Source organism: Nilaparvata lugens, chromosome 2, assembly GCF_014356525.2.
Source record: "Nilaparvata lugens isolate BPH chromosome 2, ASM1435652v1, whole genome shotgun sequence".
NCBI lineage: Eukaryota > Metazoa > Arthropoda > Insecta > Hemiptera > Delphacidae > Nilaparvata > Nilaparvata lugens.
In genome coordinates, this window is record NC_052505.1 from 44,477,855 (window position 1) to 44,497,887 (window position 20,033).

Genomic DNA, 20,033 nt, shown 5'->3' on the forward strand with positions numbered 1-20,033 from the left:
ATATGAATAATTACCACAATATCAACTTCTCAACTACACAAAAAGTATTCTAGGTACATTGATTAGATTGAAGATGTGAAGATTGTGCAAGATGTGCCTTTATCTTGAAATCATATGCATTCTTTTGCATGTAGCTGTGGCATGTACTTGCTAATACTTGTCGACTTGGATAATTCAATCAAAAATATGTGCTCTAAGATCAGCTTGATAAATTAGCCACTAATAATCCAAATATATATTTATATATTAAAATCTCTAGTATTTAGTAGATTTATTTGTATCTCATATACATTTTTATCTCAGGGTGCAAGATTCGGCACCTGACGGAATAGGTAGAGCCATTCATCTAGTGAATTAGAACTATGATAAATTATCGCAAATTGTATTGCAAAAAATTAAATATTATATGCATACGTTTGATAGCCTAGATTTCGTACTTCTTTGATTAAATAGAAATTTCTAAAATATTGATCTATATATTTTTCTTTCAATTAAATACCTTTAATACTAATTTTTACTTGCGCAAGTATTACTCTTATTAATTTCTTAATCTATAATAACCCTTTCGGCGAGCTAGCTTTGATCATCAGATTATTTCGAAGCACTAGGGCGCCCATCACTAAATTCAAATTTAAATCACTCACGTGTCGAAAATCTTCTTGTAAGCCGCCGATGTCGATCCAACTCCATGTGGTCCGGGAATATGGTAGCCGGAATCGTCTCCTCCAAGGGGTTATAAATTTAATTAAAATGAAAAATGACTTCTGCTTCACAATAGCATCACGAAGTCTTCTTAAGAAATTTAATAATTTACTTTAACTTTAAATTTTTACAAAATCATTAATAAGGTACTTCGCTCTAAAATATTTGGGGTCCTCTTATGGTGGCATCTGGCTGGCGAGTGCTGGTTCTTCCTTTTCAAGTTTTACAGATCCTCTTTCCGACTTTCAAATTAGCATAAAATTTAAATATCTCAATCTTCCGCCATTAAATTCAAATAGATCTTACAAAGAATGCCAAAATATTGCTTAGATTATATGATTAATAATTTCTTTGCATTCGAGCCATATTGATAACATAGATCACACAAATTTTTTACACAAAATCTACTACAATTATATAAATATATATAAATATTTTTGAATTGGCCTACAGTTGCCGCCGATTGACTGCCGTTTTACTATTGGTGCATGCAAATTTTATTAGGTATTCATGCGCCTGGTAACTCTTATTTCCTGAATACATTAAATTATTTTTATTTGGTTTTTTATTTATGCTCTTTGCATGCTAGTTAATATTCTATATATTAATATTAATTCCATGCTACCTAATAATTAGCCACGTGGACGGGTGTTTTTTCACATTGCACACCATCCGAATGCAATAAAGCTCTGCCAAGGGGTTTTGGTCAGATTCTACGTTCTTCGGTTTGATCGATCTCTAGGTCACCGATCCGTGAATACATCTACATAACCTCAATCTTCAAATATTTTATATAATAATCTATTTATGAGCAATAAACTTCCTTCAAATCCTTTTTAGGTTCTTGTACCATTTAGCCAGAACAAGCTGATGCTATCTTATCTTGATTATTATCTGCTTGGCGATATTAGCCAATTACTTTATTTTTAGACCTATTACTATTTCTGTTAGGGCTTTTCATCTACCCAGATTTAAATATGTTACACGCGCCCCTGGGTTTGAATTCAAAAATATTGAGAATCACAATGTTTTTAATGAAAACCCACCCTTCAATACATTGATAGACACTATACTTTATTTATAAATTATACTCTCCTACTTCTATCACAGATCGCAGACATATTTACTGCATCTCCTTTATACCTTTATCAAAAAACAATAACAAATTCTCCTCTTCAACACACATAAAATATCATAAATATAAACTTCTAAACGCATTCCTCCTGACAACACTTAAAACATAGTAATTTTTAAATTCGCCGCTTGCAGGGCCGCCAACTTAACTACACACATTCATAATTCTCATAAATGATTCCTTTTAGACAATAATTTCGATTCATAAACTTCTGGGCTTATATCTTATAGTATTTCTCAGGTCTTAATATAAATAATTTTCTATACATCAGGTACAATACTTTCTTTTGCTAATGGCTCTTTGGTTTTGGTAACTGGTATTCACTTTAAGTCTTTTCAGGTAACAAACGTGGCATAATTAAAAGTAATAAATATAAAAACATATAAATAAATATATCGACATTAATAAATATAATAAATAACAATAATAAATAACTCTTTGGGTACAGTACTTCTTTTTATAAACATATGTTCAACAGATATTACATTCATTTGATTTGGGTGGCTTTGGTCAGCTGTTCGCTGTTCTACAATTCATAGTGTTACATGTTACAGCAGAATTTGCTATCGACTTTCATAACTAACCTAACTGCTCAATTTTTTCTCTTAAAAAGGTAATTAACAAATTTTAATTTTATTATCCCCGCTTGTGTCCTTTTTTATCTGATGTATATAATTTAATTACATATTTAAAAATTGTTCTTTTCCTTATTGCAGGCTTCTAACGGCTGGAAGGAATTAAAACATTGGATTGTTGCCACGAGGTCCTATACCAATATTAAATTTATTAAGGAAGGTTAGTAATCGGTTTGATAATAATGTTTTCCTTGATTTCTTATCATATTTATTTCAAATTCTGTGATGTGGTTTGTAGAATTTCGTGGCTTTCCCGTATCTTTTGGTTTTCTGCTTGTAGCTGTTGTAGGCTGGCTAGTTATCTGCTGTTGGGTTGTTAATTGTTGAGGCTGTCCTAATTGATAATTTATCTTCTCAAATTTAAAGCCCTTGTATCTTGTATACTTTTTCTTTAAATAACTCCTTGTTCCTTTAATAATAATTTCTTTTAATTGATCCAAAGTCTTCCATCTATTTTCTTTCAAGACTATCCACTTAAATTCATTATTAGGCTTCATCATCATAATAAACAATTCAATCATATAACAATTCCAATCAACACTAATAAATTCTTTCAACAATAACATGGTCTTAAATATAGCATCACTTTTCAATATTATCACAGCCATCATAACAAATATTAAACACCATAACAAAACATTTATCATCTTTTTAACAATATAATCTTTCAACATATAGCCAGGTACTTCCATTTTATTAGTATAATTCCTTATTTCTCTCACTCTTAGACACTGTTTATCCTTCATTAGTTCCCACAAATAATCCATTTTATTGTCCGCGCATGAATCAGTCACAGTTTTCCTATCAGTTCCGTTTTTATCCCGTTTCCTTAGCCCATTCTTCCGGTCACATCGCTCAATATCTCCCTTAAAACGAATATGCCGCGGATGCATGCCGCCGGTCCCTTCCTGTCCTCTTCGGTGTTGGTTCAATGTCCTCCTTTGCCTCTTGAAGCGTGCATGCGGCCGGTATGCGCGCGCGCGGTTCCTCCGTTTCTTTCGCTTCTTCCGCCTCCGGGCCTTGCGATGCATGTTCTCCCGAATGCCGTCCTCCTCGTCCTGATGTCGGCTGGGTGTCCTCGGGCGCCTTCGTCTCCGGGCCTTGCGGTGGTCGCCCCTCTTGTCCGGTAGTCCGTCCTCCCTGGTGTCAGCCTCTTGGTCCTTGGTTTGCCGTGTGGTGATATGATGCGGGGGTGTAGGCTCTGTGTGCGGATGCATGGTGGTGGTCAAAACAGGTAGTATGGTGGCGGTCTCTGGATATGCGGGCTGCTCTACCTGCGGTGATGGATCGTCGGCGGGTTGCTCTTCGGTGGGGAATAGGATACTTAGTAGGGATTGATGCTTGCGGCTGGTTTTTGGTGGTGGTTTATCTGGTATTGGCTTTTGTTCTTCTAATAATATTTCCGGTAAATCATTTCTAAAGGTGGTGTATGATGTTGAAATATCCTGTTTTTCTTGGTTTGTTTCACTTGAGCTTGTGCTTGCTGTATCGGGGGTATCATATAGTCCTGGTTTATTAGCTGTAGTTTTCTGTATATCTGGTGGCGGGTCGTTGGGTGCTGGGTTCCGGGTTTTTTGTTGATTTGATCCTGTGGCATACGCTAATGTATAATTTGTACTAATTTGATGAGGTGGTGGTTTATAATTTCTATTATGATTATTCTGAGTGTAATCATTTTTTGTGTTAAATCGATCACGGCCATAATAATAATTTCTTTTGTAGGTTAGCTGTGGATAATGGTTTGTTTGACAATTTTGAAAGCTTCTACTATTCCAATTATTTTGATTTTGATCATAGCAGCGTTTAAATTGAGGAGTAGATCGAGAGCAATCATATGGTACTGATTCATAATTTTGGCTGTTATACTGATTACTTTTTGAGTTATGCTGATTCTGTGCATACATTTGATCTGACCGGTGATTTGATATTGCCATCATAGATTGTATATTGTATAAATAATCTATCAGCTGTTTGCAACTAGTTATTGGCTGTGTAGCCAATGCTGTTCTGACTTGGAACGGTAGCTTTTTTACGATTATATTTGCTAAAACTGAATCACACATTGGCTCATCTAATTGAGCATTTTTCAGTTTAAGGGTATTAACAAATTTGATGGATGTGTCGTCTGTCCTAGAATTAAACTCACAAGCGATGATATGGCTAGTGCATCCATTGTCTATTTTTACTCCATATTGTTCCAGGAAAGCTGCACTGAACTCGTCTAACGTCCTGAATTCGTGATTATGGATCTGGAAGAACATCAGAGGTTCACCGCTTAACAAACTGGATAATCGAAGACGCCAAAAATTCCAAGAGGTGGGTGTTAATGATTGAACTAGTTTTATCTGATCTATAAATCTTTAGGTTGGAGATAGCGGTCTGTATTGTCAAAACGGCCTAATTCATTGAAACTGTGTAGTGAATCAAACGTTGCTATGGGAATAGGCTCTATATTCTCGTGCGGAAATTGATGTATTTGACTTTCAAGTTGTACTATGTTTTGATTTATATCAGAATTTGGGTGAGCTATTTCATGAATTTGCAAAGTGTTTTGTGCTGGTAGGTTATCTATTCTTTCGTTTAACTCACAAGTGACAGTATCTTTTTTGCTGTTAAATCGGTTGTAATTAGTTCTTGATTTTCAGCGGTAGATGCTGATATTGTGTCCGCAGTTTGCTTACCCGTTCTTACCGATGTATCCTTCAATGATTCCGCATTCCTTCATTTCCGCCTTCAAGTCCTTCATTGCCCTGGTCATTGTTTTTTCTAAACTATTGGAAAATGACTTGATCATCCCCTACTATAACCCTTCTTATTGCTTCTTGGGAGACATTTAACGGTTTATTACTGTTCACAGGATTCTTGGCGGTGATTGAAGAGATCTGGGCGTTGGACTCCATCGCGCCCCCCTCAGCGTCGATCTCCGCTACTATCGCCGTCTGTAGTGTGTCTGCTACCTTACTTTGCGTGGACGAAAAGAGACTCATATTTTAAAAATGGATTAAGTGTCAAGTGTTGTTAAAAAAGTGAAAGTTTTGGCCAACAAGGCATTAATAAGGACACAAATGAGGATAGGCCTATGGACATTACAAGCCAGGTAACCTATTATTACTTAAGCTCTTATAATATAATAATACTATTCATTGATTTCTGACTAGCAGTTTAGGCCCATAAAATATAATATCTCTCTCTATAAAATATATTTTCTACAATAATAATAATATAAAATTTTCTTTAAAACATATAATTCTCTCTATTTAAAGCTCTTGTTTCCCCAAAAGTAATACAAATTTTCCTTCGCCAGTTTTCCTCACAACTCGTATAGTTATCTATAATTTTCAATATGGTTATTGACCTAATTTCAAATAATATTCAATGAGCTTGGCTCTCATCATCAGTCCCACGTTGGTACGACATGTCTTTCTGTCACGTTATTCTTTATATAAAATAACGATTAGCCTCCTGCTTGGCATCAGTCGGTAAAGCATGAGATTTAATATAATTAGGGCGTGGTTTTCTAATAGTATTCAGTCTTAAAAATCTTGATAGCCTAGATATGGGCTTCTCCAATAACTCTTGTAATTCAATAATAATAAATATATATATAAATGATACTTATACTATAGAGATGAGGAATATAAAATAAATTGCACACCATGAAAATTTTACACATATATTATACAAATAATGCAAAGATCAGTCGAGGCAAAAAATATATATAGAGCGATAAAAAATATAATATAAAAAATAGAACAATATTTGAAATCAATAAAAATATCACAGGCTAACTTTATATTCTAGATTTGTGGCACGAATCATTACCATGTGCCTTTATCTTGAAATCATATGCATTCTTTTGCATGTAGCTGTGGCATGTACTTGCTAATACTTGTCGACTTGGATAATTCAATCAAAAATATGTGCTCTAAGATCAGCTTGATAAATTAGCCACTAATAATCCAAATATATATTTATATATTAAAATCTCTAGTATTTAGTAGATTTATTTGTATCTCATATACATTTTTATCTCAGGGTGCAAGATTCGGCACCTGACGGAATAGGTAGAGCCATTCATCTAGTGAATTAGAACTATGATAAATTATCGCAAATTGTATTGCAAAAAATTAAATATTATATGCATACGTTTGATAGCCTAGATTTCGTACTCTTTGATTAAATAGAAATTTCTAAAATATTGATCTATATATTTTTCTTTCAATTAAATACCTTTAATACTAATTTTTACTTGCGCAAGTATTACTCTTATTAATTTCTTAATCTATAATAACCCTTTCGGCGAGCTAGCTTTGATCATCAGATTATTTCGAAGCACTAGGGCGCCCATCACTAAATTCAAATTTAAATCACTCACGTGTCGAAAATCTTCTTGTAAGCCGCCGATGTCGATCCAACTCCATGTGGTCCGGGAATATGGTAGCCGGAATCGTCTCCTCCAAGGGGTTATAAATTTAATTAAAATGAAAAATGACTTCTGCTTCACAATAGCATCACGAAGTCTTCTTAAGAAATTTAATAATTTACTTAACTTTAAATTTTTACAAAATCATTAATAAGGTACTTCGCTCTAAAATATTGGGGTCCTCTTATGGTGGCATATGGCTGGCGAGTGCTGGTTCTTCCTTTCAAGTTTTACAGATCCTCTTTCCGACTTTCAAATTAGCATGTGAGAGAGAGCGTTGTAGGAACGTTGTCCAGGAATGAGATTGGAGAAAAGTTATTAGTGATGATTGTGAATAGAAAAGGGTGGGGGAAACGGCGAAAGGGAAGGCTGATCGCCTGGAACACAAAAAATTGTTAATTATAGCCGGAAATGAGTTTTTCGATAGGAGAGTTTTTGTTTTTGTCGTTGTCAGTGCTCAATTTAGTATGACTATGGTGATGATACACTCTTCCCGCACACTGTATGATGATCCCCACAGCGAGAGTTGGCTCTCTATGAACCAACAACGTATTGCTAAAAAACGTATTCCCGGAATGATGTTCTATTTGCTACCGTTTCATTCGATTTGTCGCTTTATTTATTCAGTACACGTTCCAGTGAGCCACGCAAAGGAATAGATAGTCGCAACTTGCCTTCCCTAGTGGAATATCATCACGCACCGGTATCTATAACCAGACATAGAAATTATGATCATAATCTAGTAATGTGGCGAACATGAGCATCAAGTCTACTGTTTATCTGTTTGGAAGCATTCACCACATACACTAGTAAGACATCTAAAACTATAAATTTCCCATTTCCAGGAATCGAAAAATTGTAATCATATTAATCATTAACTTTTTCTTTATAATGACCACAAGAATGAAAATGATTGATTATATTCAAGGTACCTAGAATATATTCTAGGTACTGTTGAATCAAAAAGAATAAGAAATTGTCAAAAACCACAGATTTATTGATACTTAGAAAGACCGGTTTCGGTTATTACACCATTGTCAATCTCTGATAAACAATCTCTGAGTTTATCAAAGATTGACAATCTCTGAGTTTATCAGAGATTGGCAATTATTTATTTGAAAATTTACATATTTGAGGGCACCAGGAACTGAATCCCATTATTGCCCTCATAACACACATTGAGCATACAATTTGAAAATATAATACATTAAAATGAAAATAATGGTGTAATAACCGAAACCGGTCTTTCTAAGTATCAATAAATCTGTGGTTTTTGACAATTTCTTAGTCTTTTTCATTCAATATGAATAATTACCACAATATCAACTTCTCAACTACACAAAAAGTATTCTAGGTACATTGATTAGATTGAAGATGTGAAGATTGTGCAAGTGAAATACGTTTCCATATTCCCCTTCTACTTCAAGACGATTTAGAAATATCAAATCAAATCGAATTCATTTATTGCCAAAAAGAAAACAGACGATAATTTACTCATACACATACATACACGAGCAAAAATAAAAATAAAATGCTCATAATACAATATTACACATACATGCATATACATGAGAGCAGATAAAAAGAATTATAAAATTTCTAGGCATCACCAGCAAAAAGAAAAATCTTTGCCAGCTGGTGAGAGTTGCTTAAAAAATATCCTTAAAATAACTATAAATTGAAACGAAAAGATTTCTAACAAAAGTAGAGACACAAAATATACTTTAAATCAATACACTTTAAAAATGTGGTCCAAAGTAGAATAATTCACACCTATATTGATAATTTATAAAAGGTAGAATTCAGAGAAATACCAAACTGAAAACTGAAACAGAAAAAAACATATCACAGTGCTAGGTTCAAAGTGAAAAAATATTCACCTTTAATCCATTCCGTTATGCTCTTCTTTGATATTTTATCATTTAAATCAAAAGGTATGGCATTTATTAATTTGCTGCTTGTGTAAATCAATATTTTGTCATCTAATGAGAGTTAACTTTGTAGGATAAATTTGGAATTGTAGACATGTTTATTTAATTTAGTAAATTTGCTTTTATATTTTAATAAGTATTTGCGTAAAGTTTTAACGTAGAGTTGTGTAACTGTGAATACATCAAATTCCTGGAAAATTAGATGACTGGGGTGTAATCTCGGTTTATTCAAAATGATTTTAATAATATTTTTTTGGACAATAAAAATGTTGTTCAGGTGTACATCAAATGCTGCACCCCATATGACTACCCCATATTGTAAAACCGATTGTACTAGGGCATGATATGCAGTTTTCAAGTTTTTGATGTTCAATATTTTGTTGAGTTTATAGAATTTATATGATTTAAATTTAAGTTTTTTACATAGAAAAGATATATAAGGTTGCCAGTTCAAGTTTTCATCAATTATTACTCCAAGATATTTTGTATTTTTGGCTTTTTGTATATGATTGATCTATTAGTTGCTTATTTCTTCTATCATTTTTGGAGAATATCTAGAGAGTAGTTGAAGAAGAGTTGGAACTCCAAATTTAGATTTAGTTGGAAAGTCAGAATTTAATTTTCTTTTATTCGAAGCATTTCTAATGTAGGTGTATCCCTGCCCTTTTCAAAAATCATGAAACTATTCGACGAAAGTCCTTATTGACAATTTATATTACAGATCCTTGCTTTTCCAGTGTTTTCTGTCCAAGATTTCCTCTTCCTCCTTTCTGTCTCTTCTTATCATATGTAAATCATGGCTTTTCTATCCTCTCATATTCACATTTTGGAAGCTTCTGGTTCTTGTTATTTTTCTTTACCTCTGCTTCCTGCTTCCTCTTCCCCAGTCATCCCGTTGCATTTTACCCAGACCATTTCATATAATATTGGATTTCGGAAGATTATGGCTTTTGTTCTTTCTCTTCATGTTTCCCCCCTGCTTCTCCAGCTTCCAGATAACCCTTCAACAGGAATAAACCTTCCCCCTCCTACTCCCGACCACTATCATCTTCTCCTTCCTTCCATCGCTCTCCATTCCCAATAAACTCACTATACTTCTTAGGTTATTCGGAGCACACTTCTGTGGTTTTTCTCCATTGTTATCTGAATGGAATTCTATTTCATTCTCTGGTTTTACCAAAGGTGTGTTGTTTTACCTTTGAAAATCATTTTTCATTGAAAATTCAATTGCAATTTCTTCAAAGTTTCAACCAATATCTCCTTTTTCACTTTGTTTTCGAGTAACGTCAGCTGTGATCAAAAGTAGGCATTCTCTGCCAACTATTCAACTATTAGTGACAGTTTTTGTAGTGACAACATTTAGTGACAGTATTAGTGACTATGCAACTATTCTGACAGTTTTTCATGACTTGAAATTTCCTGAAAGGTAATCAGTGTAATACTGAAAGTTTAAACCATTCTCTTGTCTTGGAAACTAAACTAAGTCTTGGATTTAACTACAGTAACTATACCCAGTGATATTTCAAATCATTCTGCTGAAGTGATATTTTAATACCACTGCTAGTGGTATTGCAAATCAAAACTCATATTATCAATAGCTATTGAACGATTAACATGTTGTGGGTATCTTCTCAGGACTGAAGAGAATCAATCGTAGAAGTAAAGACGTCTTTAATCAGCATTTTATCATGGATAAATATTTAATAAAATGTTATCTCCACCAATTGAGCCAGAAAATATTTTGAACTTAGATTATTGGAAGGTCAAAGCAATAGGTCCAATAAATTGGATGACGAAATACAATAAAATTGAAATCTATCTTTCTGCATATTTATGTAGATCAGAGGTTTCCAAAAAGTGGTCCGCGAAAGCCCTGGAAGTGGTCCGCAAGCAAAGTTAGTAGACAGAACGTCACGCTGGCGTTCCCTTTACTTTATTGGTCTATATTAAAGTATAATCAATTTCCCTTCATAAATGTTACACCAAACTCATCGGAAGCTCAAAATATGTTTCCAATCGGTAATAGAAGTGAATAGCTCCAAATTTTCAATGCAATAAGATAGGACTATAAAGTTTGAATAGACTTAGAACGTTGTCAAAAATCCACTTTAATTCAATAAAAATTAAAAATTAATATTTTTTACAGGAGCATGCTTTCGTGTGTGCTCACACATCATCAGCTGTAGTAAAGTACTTTACTGTAACCTACAGCTGATGATGTGTGAGCACACACGAAAGCATGCTCCTGTAAAAAATATTAATTTTTAATTTTTATTTAATTAAAGTGGATTTTTGACAACGTTCTAAGTCTATTCAATTATGGAAAAGTTCCACAACATCAACATTAACACTACAAACTTAACTATAAAGTTTGTTTGGAATCTTAATGGCGGATTTGTACCATGTGACATTCAATGGCCATACTGTGGGTAATATAGTTACTGTAGTTTTAACCAGTCTTTGTCCTCCTCTACTGTGGAATAGTGTGGAATAGTAGTGGAATAGTTTCAATATTCAAAACAAATATCAATAGATTGCAGCTGATATTTGATATTGGAGAAACCTTTTTCCACAAATACAAATAAATTTCCAACATGCTCTCATATTCCTATTTCCTCTTTGAATTGCAATGACTTGATAGAATTCATTCTTCATTTACACTCGAAAGATTTCGTACATCAATATCTACTGGAATCCCACCACCGTTTCTCAAATCTTGATAGTTCCGTTGAATCGTTTCCACGAACACTCAATGAATGTCGAATATGTCTCTCGCTGCAACAAGACTGGAAGGTCAGCGTGCCAGGTTTGTGGTGGTGATAAGGCTGATGACAACGTTGGAAGAACAAGTGTGCCACTACTGCTCGACTGTTGACTAATTCAGCTATCTTGACAGCGGATAGGAGAAAGCGCCACACCCTTACCGTGCTCCGACGAGAAACTGATTGTTGGCAGGCCTCCAGAGAGGTCTGTGAGACCAGAGCCGGAGCCAAGGGGCCTGGGGTGCATTACTCGTTGGACCTATTCGCCCTCTCCCCATCGCCAGTTCACCTACTAGAGTAGATAACGTTAATACGTCTCGTTACTCTCCAAGCTACACCGATAAGACATACAGGTTTGCCAACTTTTTATCCTCCCTCTCAAAGACTTGGAAAAAGAATGCTGCTGCTACTGGGTTTTCTTCCTAGAGGAGGACATTACTTGCTCTCATTAGGTCAAGATTTTCAATAAGTGTTACTGTTCTTGATTATTTTAGAATTATTCCGGTAACTAATAGTTGTCTTCTGTGCTCGCGAAGAAAATAGTTTTTTCCTCCACCTACTGTCTAAAGTACTTACTTTACTCCCTGAAACCTAATACTAAAGTGTCACTTTTTCGCTCTCGGTAGTAAAAAACAGAAAAACTCCCTAGGGAGTAAAAGTGACTCCATTTAAATAACATGGGGAGCATCTCTATTTTGAAACTTACATTGTAATAGGTAAGAAGGTCTAAGCTCAGATAAGAAAGCATAATAGAGGTGTCTGTCATTGAGTCAACTGAATTCAATACCACAACCAGAAATTTGATTAACTCATGAAATATATGTTTGTATGATAATTATTATATTCTTAATATTAGTAGACGATAAAAATTTATACAATTTTTAAAATATTTTATTCTATTAATTTTTTAATATTAATTTATTATTATTCTATTCTATTATTTTATTCTATACCAGCCAACAAATATTTTTGATCTGCAATTCAAATCTGAACCGCGTGATGTGGAGGCAGCCATTTTTGGTAGCTGCTCAGCTGATATAATTGTTACAACTTTTGCCGATAGATAGCACAATCGGCAGTGCCAATCAGACGACCGGTTTTTAGGTTTTAGATTTAGGTTATGTTGTTAGGAATCATTGTCACCAATACATAAGTTATTAGAATGATTTTATTTGCAGTTTCTATAAAAAAATGTAGATGGAAGAAAAATGTTGTGTACATCACGAGCGAAAAATACTTTTTCTCCCTCAGGAAAATTGCTGCCCTCGGCTACGCCTCGGGCTTCAAACTTTTTCCCACTGCGAGAAAAAGTCGTACTTTTCACTCTAGATATACAAATAACTAACTATTTCTACAACTGCGCGTAAAGAAAGAATTCACACACTCAATTCTCCTCGTAAAACAGCTTATTTCTCAGGAGAATCTACTTTTTCGCTCGCTAATCATCCGCGCATGCGCAGTAGATCTACTTTACGCTCACAAATCATTCACGCATGCGCAGAAGAGTTTCTTTACGCTCCCTAATCAGCTGCTTGTAAGCAGCTCGCCAAAAAGTCAGATCTTAACCTAAAAATTCGGTAATTGTAACTCCGCCGATATAAGTAATTTAACAGGTTTGGGGAGTTGTAGAAAAAAAGTTGTATGTAATTCGCGCGTAATGCTTCTTTATTGCTCTTGCAAAACTGTTTTGCGCGAGCGATAAAGTCGCGCATTACGCTCTTAATACATAAAACATTCCCTGTGAGAATTTTTTTTCATGTGGTTTCCATTCAGATGTTTCATTATCGTAGTATCATTGATCAACTGTGCTGTTTATACGAGTAAGTTGTGTTGTTTTCAGAGTCGAATTTATAAAGAAAATTCGAACGAATTTCAAATTTATGAAAACTATAGAATTTCATTTTTCTGAAGCAATAAAATGAATTATCGATAGGAAGCTCTTGATGAAACAATCCATTCAACCTATGAATCGAGTTTGTTGAATAGGATTATTCTAATTGATGAATTAGGTGTATAATATACTGCATTCTAACACATTCCCCACTTTATAAATTCAACGCTTCTAATTTCAACTGACATTATACCTTGTAATCTTTCAATGTCTAGCTGCGTTGTGTTCATCTATTACACGGCTGAAATTCGTTTCGTACATCATGTCAGAGCGGAGATAAAACATTTGAGGAGATGCGTCCGGGGGGGGGGGGGTGGAGGCAGATAGCGTCGACAGTGTTGAACGATTATTGTCGCAGTGATTCTGCACATTGAAATTGTTTAATGAGAAAAGTTTTTCGTAATTCATGACGTTGTTAGGCAGCAGCAGTAGCAACTGGGGTTGGAAGTTTGTTATCACTGCTCCCCCTCTACTCCAATTTATTACGTACACGTGCACAGGCCCGACTGGTGTGTGAGAATACATCGCTTGCTATACCAACAAATACAAGGGCTCGACAAGTGGGTGGGTGGGAATGTCTAACGGGGAGGAAGCAAGCAAAAATTATATAACTGAGGAGTGGTGAAGGCACGTAATTTGAAGTTTGCATCTTTGCTGGCTATCGTGAGGTTGGTGCAGGGGAGCAATGTTCCTGTTTTTGGCTCCAACTTGGAGTCCACTGCGCTAGTCTCCGCTTTGCTCGTAACCATTTCTCTTCTAAAAACCCCTTGCCATCTACCCTTGCTATACGACAGTGCTGCTGCTTCACCGGTTTCTCATGTTGACACCACAATATCTGCATTGTTATCAACGGTGACTGTAAAATAGTGTGCTGGAGAAACTTGGTTACTTTCGAATTATTCACTGCAGTTTATCCATGAAATTAATTGTTCATGCGTAAACTGAGACAAAAGTATTCAAACTACCATGACATAATAGTAATCATAATCTGTTGTGTATGGTAAGCAATCACTAAAATTATTGAAATAATACTTTGAAGTGATAATAATTGAATTCTTAGATCATATTCAATTATATATCTTTGAGTTTCGTATTTGTCCTCAGATTGTTTTCTTTTTGACAGGCTATGCTTTCATGCCATATCAATGTACCTAGAATGTATTCTAGGTACCTTGTGCCATATTACCATTTCATGGTTTTTAATAACTGAAAAATCTACATCAAATAACAAACTCTTCCAAGTGGTGCTTGCACTATCCGAATCTTCATTGATAAAACAATTTTGTGTGGTAAATTGCCAAAATTGACAATTGAAGCTCCAAGGGCGTTTACATTAGTCAAGTTTACTTAAATTGAAGTTTTGTCTAAATGAATGTAATTTACAAACTTGAAGTCAAGTTAACAAGAACAGAAACTCGACTCCACTATATCAATGGACCTTCTTTAAGTTTTGTTAATTTAAGTAGATCTGGAACATGTTTGAATTCCGGATTCAACTTCAATCCAACCTTCAAATAATGAGAAATTGAGGTATAAACAGTTGGCAGTCAATCTAGAATGTATGATAATAACTAGATAGAAAAGTATGATGCAAGAAAAGTATGAAGAGAGAAGAAATCTTCTAGATTAATAAGATTTTTCACTTCATAATTATATACTTTGGAAGTTAAACAAAATTGAATCCATGCGAACTTTACTTCTTTCAAAATCGTCCATCCGTATATCTGTTTATCACATGAATCAGCTTTTCTCGGAATATCGATCAAGCCAGTTCCTTTTATACATGATTCGAATGTCATTTCAGTCTGTTCTGTTGCTGGCTCTTGTATTATATGAATGGAGCTTGTAGAAGAAAAAATGGATAGGTAAAAGCTGATGCTCCGTAGAGTAAGCTATATGTATTCCTGCAATCGAAAACAACCCTTGTTGATGATACATGAAAATAACAGTTGGAAAACAAGCCTGCCAGACAATTCTAATTTTCAAATGACGCCGAATGTAAATAAATGGATGACCACTGTTGTTCGTTATCTCTGTTCACAGTGAACCTTGTCATTCTGCTTGCTCTATCACACGAAACGTGACCAAAATAAATCTCCGCAGAAAAATAATGATTGTGGATGCAGTAAATTTTCAAAAATAACCCGTTGTTTCATCAAGCCCATACTCCATTAGCCAAAGTTTGAATTGCAATTGTATGAATATTTCGAGAGGAAACAGGATCGTACTGGAGAATTTGTAATTTAATTTTGATTTTAATGTATTACTCTGGAAAAAGCAATCAACTAAATTCCTAATTTGAATATGTCTTGGACATTGGGCTGGAGCCTAGTTCCCTTTCTCATCATTTTAATAAATTAAATGAGATCCCTGATTATTTCTATAAACTAATTAGATGGACCCTATTGAATTCCATGACATTCAACTCAGAATGCTGTAATTTGAGCCAAAGTGTGTCACTATTGACAAAGAAAATATCATACTATATTCGTTTTGGTTTCCTTGAATGGGCACTTGTCCAGGGTAGGTATTTATCGTAGATCATAAACGTAATATGATCGCTTGACCGCTTCAGACTAACTGACAACGATGCATGTTCTATTTCGTAATCAATCAAATGCTTTGTTTTCATGCATCAATCTCTCGAATTGAATGATCCACAACATACAGAGTTTCATTTTGTTAAATGATATTTGTCATCCATTTGAATTCCAACTAGCGTACAATAGTCGATTCGGATGCGTTACTTGCAAACAAAATTCGTAATTGCTTTCAACATTTAATACTATTGTAATTTAATTGTTAGATAGGAATTATTCATTGATTTGCAGTGAGAATGTGGAACTGAAAATTGTCCTATTAGTTTGGTGTTGGCTCCCTGCTGAAGTAGTCGATATATGTAATCATATAAAGCATATTTATTCGGTTATTTTAACACGTTATTCAAACTTCTCATGAAACATGGGAATGCGCATGTCCGATATTTTCGAGAGATTCAACTCATAACGTATTTTTCAGTGTGGTAAACCAGGTGAGAGATGAGGGAACACGCATGCAAAATCGCACACAATGTACTTGTGAGATGACCAAATGAGAGTATGACATCCGTCCACAATCTCAATGTGAAAATGTGCGCGGAGGATAGAAAAAAGACGTCAAATTAACAACAGAATAATGCGCACAATCAATTGTGGTGGGCAGCTGTGGAATGGAAATGTAAGCTGTTCCAGCTGAAGCTGTAGAAAAACCGACGTTGCGTGAATTAATTAGTGGCGAAATAATTAAAACTTGAATCGGGCGCTAATGAGACTGGACTCTGATGACACTGTTGGACCAAAGGCGGATTGTCGAATGGCCATAACTAAACTCCAATTCGTGCGCTTTTTGTAAAAATTATCATCGTCCTTTTGTTATAAGTCTTAAATTACATGTAGACTGGATTATCATTTGAATTTAAATTGTGGTATTGATGAAAGAAAAGATATCAGAAATGATGTATGAGTGCAACAGAAATTTTCGTCGATTTGTATCAAATTTTAATTCAAGTTTTTATTTGTCATAATAGTAGAAATGATACAATACTTGATAAGTAACAATAAAGAGTGAAGCAAAATGATAATCAATCCTCCCATATTTTCATGCCTGCAAAACCGGAGTTTGAGTACTGGCAGCGAGAATCAATAAAAATTTGAAAACAAGAAAATTTCAATATAAGAACACATGAAATTGGAAATGACTATAAAATATAATTTCTTATAATCCAGATAAATGATCCTCAACGCATTCAATATCCTTTTTTCGGAGTTTTTTCGTCAATAATTTGAGTGTAGCGATGAAAATTGATTTAATATCAGCATTCTATCGTAATATGATGCAAATATTCGATGGAATACTCCGAATATTGATCTTTTCTCTAAACTCAAACTCTTCTTCATGTATTGATTCAATTTTCTTTTTTCAGGTATGCACAAACAATTTGATGTGAAAGGAGAGAAATCGAATTCCAGAGGTATGAAATAACAAACCGTAATAATACGGTAGGCTTATTGGTTGAAGGATGTATAAGTACGATGCGTGAATGGGGTATGATTTTATTCAATTGATCTTTAACAATCTCTAGTCTGTTGCTAATTATTGTTCTTTTTACTCATCAATAAAAACATCTCGTATTAAGCCGGGTCCAGACGATCAAGTTTATCATCAGTCTTTTGCTTCGTTTGCTCAAGCAAAAGACGGATCGTTTGGTTCAAGAAAAAATTGCGTCCGCACGCATCCGTCTTATGTCGTCCATTTTCCTATTTACCGCAGCTCCACTGCGTTGATATTTCACAATTTTCATCAATTCTTTTCGATAGATTATACGCATAGAGTTTATTTTTCTTGCAACAAAGTCCTTAGTAGCTGTGGGGTCAATCTCCTTGAATTTATTCACTAGTATGTCATAGGCGTTTCTCTTTTTATCTCTATCACTATACTCTTCCGATTTTATTTTCCAAAGACATGGATGTGCTTTGTAGTGTTCAATGAATTCAATAATGGATTCGCGTGGGTATGTGCGTAAATCTCACATAATAAGAATAACTGTATAAACCAACTAACTGATAAATAAAATGAAATAACTAATAATAAGACTGATAGGGTATATAAATACTGAAAATATATTAATACTGATTCAACACAGACAATTGTTTATGATAATAGCCCGGACACTTGACAGCTCAGTTTACACTCACTCATCGAGAAGTTAATGAATACTGCAATGTGCAATAGAATAGAAACCAAGTGAAGTAGGCTACTGTATGTCCTGCGCATGTCATATAATTAAACATTGGCAACAAGCCAAGGGTATTGCACCTATACAATACCAAGGGTAGAGTGAAAAAATTTTCAAAATTTCATGGTTGGTATGCCTGTCATCGCCTTGACAATGATGTTTGACTTCTGTCAATGACCGATGGAAATTGGACTTGATATAGTTCATTGAGTCTGAATTGTATACGGTTGACATATATCCGGTAGATGAGTAATAATAATTTATATCGTATTTTTTCGCTGATTCAACTGGATAATGCTATATTTAACAACATAATGACAAAAATATTATTGTTAATCGCTAAATGGCTTTGTTTACATGTCATATCTCGAGACGCAGTGATTGTAAATGGATTGAAATTTGTAAATTCTTATCAACAATATAGTACATCTTATTATAAACGTGATAGTAAATCATAATATCATCAAATTCTGAGAGTATCATGAGAATCAAGAAAGGGTTATGGCGTTATATATACAATCTATAAAAAAACTTTCTTATTTTAAAGTACTCGCGAGGCATTTTATTAATTTGAGGGCGCTGAATCTGAAATCACAATTTCTCTATCTCCATTTTCACGCGATTTAGGTTTTGGTGGATAGGCAAAAGACGGACGGTTTGATAGAAAAAGATTCCCGGCCGATACATTTTAAGTTTGACGACTTAAGCTTGAAGACCCATCCGTTTTACCGTCCAGACGCAACGACTTACATGCTCCGACTTGAGCAAAAGACTGAAGCTAAACTTGAGCGTCTTGACCGGGCTTTAGTTGTTCCTCATCATTAGATCTTTCTAAGTGATCAAAATCAAATTATATACACTCATCACTCCATTTCTAGATGACGCCTTGTTATAACAGTTTTAAAGAGTGTGAATTGGATTTAGAGATATGTGTGCTCCTGCCTTTCACAATAACCTGTATTGTTTATTGAGTATTGGAAAAATTATAAAATAGAATGAAGGAAAAATAGTTTTACCTCAACTCTAGTTTTAATTTTGAGATTCCACATTCTAATAGGAAACAAAAATTGAAATGACTGAGTTATTGGAAGCAGATCCCACTGCTTCTTTCTTGCTCTCCTTGGATGCTTGGAATGTTATTCTTTCTCTTACTCTTTCTAATCCATTTCTTAGCGTCAGCAAAAAATTATCTCTGGTTTTCGTTCCTAGCTCACCATGCTAATAATGTATTCTCATCGCGTCTTTTTCCCATTCATCACGAGACTCCCACAAACAAAGTTTCTCTCGAATGTTCCACGAACTCTCATTTCACTAGCTGTACTATGTGACTGCCTAAGTGGAATTGAAGATTAATATCCACTCTACTCAACTGTATGAAGAATGTTGAAATTCATCAAGTTCTTTATTCTTGTGAAACACATTCTTCCCCATAATCATAATGACTGAGAGATGCAACTTTGTACCCTCCTTGATATCAATTGTATTTGTCAAGTTTGATATCCATTTTATCATTACAGTTGTGTTTGTGTGATGCTATGGTACTTTTCCATAATAAAAACACAAATTAAAATTGTCAACCACTTATTTTCTCAACCAATCGTCAATCTATTTTTTCCTTCAAATTCAAACCGAAATAAAATTTTTGAGTTATCCATGGACAACTGGCTTCATTATGAAATAAATTAATATCAATGAATGACAGTAATCACAGTAATGTCAGTATTCTTGAAACCTACAAAGAAGAAGTAAAAAGTATGCTCAGTTGGTCCTTGAAATACTA

At 34.4% G+C, this 20,033-nt stretch overlaps 1 protein-coding gene and 1 long non-coding RNA gene across 6 annotated transcripts in view; both read left to right on the forward strand.

Annotated features, from left to right (window-relative positions):
- The window catches only part of LOC111048868 (very low-density lipoprotein receptor), a 351,720-nt gene that overhangs the window by 194,728 nt on the left and 136,959 nt on the right, over nucleotides 1-20,033 (forward strand). The window lies entirely within an intron of this gene.
- LOC120349897 lies at nucleotides 2,571-5,386 on the forward strand. The gene is made up of 3 exons (XR_005570494.1): nucleotides 2,571-2,632; nucleotides 4,674-4,788; nucleotides 5,330-5,386. It is a non-coding gene; the product is annotated as an uncharacterized LOC120349897 (long non-coding RNA).